Genomic DNA, 7,784 nt, shown 5'->3' with positions numbered 1-7,784 from the left:
AAACTGTGGGAGCTCTGGTAGCATAGTGCCTAAGGCACTTGACTGCTAACCAGAAGGCTGGCAGTTCAAACCCACCAGCCACTCCTCGGAAGAAAGAGTGGGCAGTCTACTTCCATAGTGATACTGCCTCGGAAACCCAAAGAGGGGTTTCTATGAGTCAGGTCCGACTCAATGGCACATAACAACAACAACATGAAGAACTGTACTCCAACAAATTTGAAAATCTAGAAAAAATGGACAGATTTCTATAAACACACTACTTACCTACACTGACACAGACTAAGGTGGAAAAGTTGAATGGACTGATAACAAAAGAAGAAATAGAACAGGTCATAAAAATAAATAAATACAAATTACCAATAAAAAAAGTCCTGGCCCAGACAGTTTCACCAGAGAATTCTACCAAATATTCAGAGAAGAACATCTTAATCAAACTATTCCAGAAGATGGAAAAGGACAGAATCCTCTCAAATTCATTTGATGAACAACTATAACGTTCATACCAAGAGGCAAAGGCATCACTCGAAAGGAAAACTACAGACCAATATCCCTCACGAATATAAATGTCAAAATCTTCAACAAAATACTAGCTGACTCCAAAAACATATCAAACAAATAATTATTATGACCAAGTGGGGTTCATGTCAGGTATGCAAGGATGGTTCAACGTTAGAAAAACAAAAACATCATCCACCACATAAATAAAACAAAGAAAAAATAACCACACAGTCATATCAATCAATGCAGGAAAGACATTTGATAATATGCAAAACCCACTCCTGATAAAACTCTAAACAAAATAGAAATAGAATGGACATTCCTCAAAATAATAAAGAGCACATATGCAAACCAACAGACAAAATTATTCTCAATGGAGAGAAACCATTCCCCTTGCAAATAGGAACCAGACAAGGATGGCTTCTATCACCACTTCTATTCAACATTGTATTAGAAGTTCTAGCCAAGGCAATATGTTAAGAAAGGGAAATCAAAGGCATCCAGATTGTTAAGGAAGAAGTAAAAGTATCCCTATCTACTTATGATATGAACCTATATATAGAGAACCCCAGAGACTCAGCAAAAATAAATAAATAAATAAAACCTACTGGAACTAATTGAGGGATTTAGCATAGTGGCAGGATACAAGATCAACATACAAAAATCAGTTGGATTCCTCTATACCAGCAAAGAGATTGCTGAAATGAAATAAGGAAATCAATACCATTTACAATTCAAAACCACTAAACTCACTGCCATCGAGTTGATTCCTACTCATAGCAACCACTCCTTGGGTCTCCAAGGCATTACAATAGCTATGGGAAAAAATAAATAAATAAATACTTGGGAATAAATCTTACCAGGTACACAAGAGACATGTACAAAGAAAACTATAAAAGACTACTTCAAGAGACCATAAGAGATCTACATAAATGGAAGGACATACCATACTCATGGACAGGAGTGGACATTGTGAAAATGTCAGTTCTACCCAAAACATTCTATAGATTCAATGCAATCCCAATCCAGATCCAATCAACATTCTTTAAGGATAGGGAAATATCAAGCATTAACTTTATATGGAAAGAAGAGAGACCTCAGATAAGCAAACCACTATTGAAGAAGAACAAAGTAGGATGTCTCACACTCCCCGATCTCAAAACTTACTATATAGCCACAGTAGTCAAAACTGCCTGCTATTGGTACAACAACAGACACATAGACCAATGGAATAGAATTGAGAACCCAGAAATAGATCCATTGACCTATGGTCTGCTAATCTTTGACAAAATCCTGAAATCCATTAAATGGGGGAGAGATTGACTAAGGAATGGTGCTGACAAAACTGCATATCCATTCAGAGAAAAATGAAACAAGATCAGAACCTCACAGCATACACAAAAACTTACTCCAGATGGATCAAAGACTTAAATGTGAAACTGTAAACCATAAACTTCCTCAAGGAAAAACTAGGGGCAAATTTAGGAGTCCTAATCTATGGCACTTAACAACAACATCAACAATATATGGCATAAATAGACTATCAACATAACCCAAAATGCACAAACAGCAGAATATAAACTAGATAAATGGAACCTTCTAAAAATTAAATTTTTATGGGCTTTCAAATACCACTTCTCCAAAAGAGTCAAAAGAGAACAAATAGATTGGGGAAAAAAATATTTGGCAACGACATATCTGACACAGGATTTATCTCTAAAATTTATAGAAAATTCCAAGACCTCACCAACAAAAAGACAAATAATCCAATTCAAAAATGGGCAGAAGACATGAATAGACACTTCCCCTAAGAGGACATTCAGGGGGCCAACAAACACATGAAGAAATGTTCACAATCCATAGCCATTAGAGAGATACAAATCAAAACAATGAGATATCATCTTGCCCCACTACTAGTATGAAAGTTCAATACAGAAAATAACAAGTCCTGGTGAGAGATTGGGATTCTCATACACTGCTGGTGGGACCATCAAATGATATAACCACTTTGGAAAGCTGTGGGTAAATTCTTTCAAATGTTGGAATTAGAAATACCAGTTGACTCAGCAATTCTTTTACTAGGTATATATCCTAAAGAAGTGAGATCTAGGAAAAGAACAGATATATGTACACCGATGTTAATTGCAGCACTATTTATAAAAACAAAAAGACGGAAACAAGCTAGATGGCCATCAACAGAAGAATGGTTAACCATACTATGGTACATACAAACAATGGAATATTAAGCAACCCTAAAGAATAGCATACAATCTGCAAAACACCGCATAACATGGATAAACTTGAAGGGTATTTTTGTTGTTAGGTGCCGTCAAGTTGTCTCTGACTCATAGCGACCTTATGCATAGCAGAAGGAAACACTGCCCGGTCCCATGGCAGCTCTGTGATCCCTGCTATAGGAGCCCATCACTGCAGCCACTGTGTCAATCCATCTTGTTGAGGGCCTTCCCCTCTTTTGTTGGCCCTCCACCCTACCATGACATCCTTCTCCGGGGAATGGTCCATTCTGATAATATTATCAAAGTAGCTGAGATGAAGTCTGACCATTCTGGCTTCCAAGGAGCATTCTGGCAGCACTTCCTCCAGGACAGATTTGTTAGTTCTTTTAGCAGTCCATTGTACCTTCAGCATTCTTTGTCAATACCATATCTCAAAAGCATAAATTCTTCTTCCATCTTCTTTATTCATTGTTCAGTTCTCACATGCATATGAGGAAACTGAAAATATTATGGCTTGTGTCAGGCGCACCTTAGTCTTCAAGGAGACATCTTGAAGCCTCAGCACTTGAAACAGGTCCTTTGCAGAGGACTTATTCAGTGCTGCACGTCAACTGATGTCCTGACTGCTGCTTCCATTGGCGTTGATTGTAGAACAAAGCAAAGTGAAGTCTTTGACTATAATCTTTTCTCCATTTATCATGATGCTGCTTATAGATCCTGTTGTGAGAATTTTTTTTCTGTATATTGAGATGTAATCCATACTGCAGACTGTATTCTTCAATCTTCACCAGTAAGTGCTTCAACTCATCCTCAGTTTCAGCAAGCAAAGTTGTGTTGTCAGCATATCACAGGTTGTCAATGAGCCTTACTCCAATCCTGATGCCATGTGCTTCTTCAGATAGTCCAGCTTCTGGGATTATTTGCTCAGAATAGAGACTGAATAAGTATGGTGAAAGGATACAACCCTAATGCACACGCTTCTTGATTTTAAACCATGTAGTGTCCCCTTGTTCTGTTTGAACAACAGGCTTCTGTTCTATGTACAGATTCCTCATCAGTACAATTAAGTGTTCTGGAATTCCCATTCTTGTCAATGTTATCCACAATTTGTTATGATCCACACAATCAAATGCTTTTGCATAGTCAATAAAACACAAGTAAATATCTTTCTGGTGTTCTTTGCTTTGAGACAAGATCCATCTGACATCAGCAATGATATCTCTTGTTCCACATCTTCTTCTGAATCAAGCCTGCACCTCTGGAAGGTCTCTGTCAATATACTGCTACAACCATTTTTGAATAATCTTCAATAAGATTTTACTTGAGTGCAATATTAATGATATTGTTCAATAATTTCCATATTATATGGGATCACCTTTCTTTGGAATGGGTACAAATATGGAAATCTTCCAGTTGGTTGGCCAAGTCTCTTGGCATAACTGAGTGAGTACCGCCAGTGGGACATCCATTTGTTGAAACATCTCAATGGGTATTCCATCGATTTTGGGAGGCTTGTTCTTTGTCAGTTTCTTCAGTGCAGCTTTGACTTCTTCCATCAGTATCATTGGTTCTTGATCATATGCCACCTCCTGAAATGGATGAAGATCGACCAGTTATTTTTGGTACAGTGACTCTGTGTATTCTTTTCATCTTCTTTTGATACTTCCTACATCATTCAATATTTTGCCCATAGAATCTTTTGATATGGCAACTTGAGGCTTAATATTTTCCTCAGTTCTTTCAGCTTGAGAAATGTTGAGTGCATTCTTCCCTTTTGGTTTTCTTAATTCCAGGTCTTTGCACACTTTGTTATAGTAATTGGCCTTGTCTTTGAAATCTTCTGTTCAGCTCTTTCATCTTGTCATTTCTTCCATTTGCTTTAGCTACTCTCTGCTCAAGGAAAGTTTCAGAGTCTCTTCTAACATCCATTTTGGTCTTTTCTTCTTTTCTCATCTTTTTAATGCCCTCTTGCTTTCTTCATAGATGATGTTCTTGATGTCATCCCACAATTCTTCCGGTTTTTGGTCACTGGTGTTCAATGCATCAAATCTATTTTTTAGACAGTCTCTAAATTCAGGAGGGATATATTCAAGATCATATTTTGGCTCTTGTGGTCTTGTTTTAATTGTATACAACTCCAAGCTGAATTTCCATATGAGCCGTGGATGGTTGGTTCCACAATCAGCTCCTCGCCTTGTTTTGGCTGAAGATATTCAGCTTTTTCATCTTCTTTGCCACAAATGTAATCAATCTGTATCCTGTGTACTATGTCTGGCAAAGTCCATGTGTATAGCCACAGTTTGTGTTGTTGAAAAATGGTATTTGCAATGAATAAGTCGTCAATCTTGCAAAATTCTATCATGCAATTTCCAGCTTTATTTCTGTCACCAAGGCCAAATTTTCCAACTACCAGTGTTTCTTCTTTGTTTCCAACTTTTGCATTCCAAGAATCTAGTGATAATTAACACATCTTGATTGCACTTTTGGTCAATTTCAGACTGCAGAAGTTGATAAAAATCTTCAATTTCCTCATTTTGGCTTTGGTTTGGTGCATAAATTTGAATAATAGTCATATTAACTGGTCTTCCTTGTGTTGTTGTTGTTGTTATGTGCCGTCGAGTCGGCCCCGACTCATAGCGACCCTTCCTTGGGTTTCTGAGGCAGTATCACTACAGAGGTAGGATTGCCCAACCTTCCTCCCAAGGAGTGGCTGGTGGGTTTGAACCGCCAGCCTTCTGGTTAGCAGTCAAGTGCTTTAGGCACTATGCTACCAGAGCTCCTGGTCTTCCTTGTAGTCGTATGGATATTATCCTATCACTGACAACATTGTCAGCTCAATTGTATAGCTGGACATTCTTATAGAACATACAAGCTCACTTGTAGAAATATTATCTGCCCATCTTATTTATGGTCATGGGCACACTCCCCTCTGCATAGACATATCTGATTGTTCAGCCTGTCCACTCACCTATCCATCTGTTTATCAATGCTTGCCTTCACTGATAACACAGTACTGTATGTGTAAAAGGGTTCAGTTTTGTTGTCTGTACCTCCCATGCACCTCTCTATGTCTTCCTCATCCTCAATGCCACCATGTTGATCACTCATATTTGCCCTTTCTTTCACCCAGATCAATACGTGTCTCTATCTATCTAGCACAGTTCCCTCCCCTTCCCTCCCAGCCCTGCTAACCAACAAAGAAAGTTCCCTTCCATATATATAAACCTTTACTTGATTTTTTACAATAATGGACTAATACAATATTTGTCCTTCAGTGGTTGACTTATTTCACTCAGCATAATGTCCTCCAGCAGAGCAGCAGCCAGGGATCCATGTTAAGAGGAAGGACCTAGGCCCCAGCCCCATCAGCCAGGAAAGTGGAGGAAAAGCAAAGCCAGAGGGGACAACAAGCAGAGCAGTGCCAGGGATCTAGGTAAGGAGAGGGCAGAGAGGTTTTGAACAGTTAATTTAGATAAACAGTCACTTCTTTGCCACAGCCAGATACCCAGAGGGAATGAGTAGTTGGCCCTCTGGGCTTGGGACCATGGTCACAGGGGACATCAAGTTCAATTGGCAAAACATACTACACAAAAACATTGTTCCACATCCTACTTGTTGAGTAGTGACTGGGATCTTAAAAGCTTTCAATCAGCCATCTACATGTATCAGTGGGTCTCTCCTCATCCAGAGCAAAGAAGAATAAAGGAAACCAAAGATACATGGAAACAATTAGGACAAAGGACTAGTACACCCTGTGATCCTTGGCCTATATGACTATGAGACCAGAACTAGATGGTGCCCAGCTACCTCTGTCAACCACTCAGAGGGGGATCTATGTAGGAAATGCTGGATAGAGTGGGAGAACAATGTGGAACAAAACACAAAATCATAAAAAAAAAAAAAAAAAAATCAGGTTTACTGGTATGATAGAGCCTGATGTAACCCCTGAAACTATGGCCACTAGCTTCCCTTCAGGTCTGAAATTGAACCCACTCACGTGGCTTCCAACCAAACAAAACATAGGCATATGATCTGAACATTTATATTAGGCAGACACAATCCTTGGAGACATCATCATGGGAGAATAGAAGGGCTTTGAATGCACAGGGAGACAGCTAAGGGGGCAAGAGTTCATGAGAGGGAAGGACACAGGGAAGAGGTAACTATGGGGAGGAAGTGGGAAGAGAGCTGTTGCTTTGCAGGCAATTGCAGTCAATGTCATGAGACAAAGTGTGTGTGAACTGCTGTATGAAAAGTGAATTTTCTCTGTAATCTTTCACCCAAATGAAAAAATAAACAAATAAATAACCTGTATGTCAAAGATTTGTTGGAAGAGAATTTTCCTGGTATGATGAAAGATGAGAATATATCCATTCAAGAAGTCCAATGCACCCAAAACATGATAGACCCCAAAAGAAAACCACCAAGACATATCATCATCAAACTCCCCAAAACCAAAGATAAAGAAAGAGAAAAAGCAGCATGAGAAAAATGAAAAGTTACTTAAAAAGGGAAGCCAATAAGAACAAGCTCGGATTTCTTGGCAGAAACCATGCAGGTGAGAAGGCAATGGGATGATATATATAAAACCCTAAAAGAGAAAAATTTCCAACCAAGAATTACATACCTAGCAAAATTGTCCCTCGGATATAATGGTGAAATTAGAAGATTTCTAAATAAGCAGAAATTAAGGGAATTTGTTAAATGCAGACCAACCTTACAAGAGATGCTAAAGGGAGTCCTTTGGACAGAGAACCAAGAACAGCAAACAACTGACCATTAACACACATGATGACATAACCCAGAAATCAACCCAGTTACAAAAGTAGCCAAAGTAAATAAGCCCACAAGATTGTAAATAGAGAGCCAGAAATATCAATTGACAAATGAAGACAACTACAAACCAAAAAGAGAGAAAAAAAAAAAAAAACCTGTAATTATAGAACTTCTAAATGGTAGGGAAGTCAAGACAACTGCAAGATACAATAGACTGTTCTAAACTTAGGAAGAAATTATAAATCATAGATAAATGATAAATCTTCACATCAA

Source organism: Orycteropus afer, unplaced genomic scaffold (genome assembly GCF_000298275.1).
Source record: "Orycteropus afer afer isolate SDZICR_OR568_19922 unplaced genomic scaffold, OryAfe1.0 scaffold00098, whole genome shotgun sequence".
NCBI classification, from domain to species: domain Eukaryota; kingdom Metazoa; phylum Chordata; class Mammalia; order Tubulidentata; family Orycteropodidae; genus Orycteropus; species Orycteropus afer.
The sequence above is the reverse complement of the archived record's forward strand: the minus strand, read 5'-3'. Positions refer to the sequence as shown.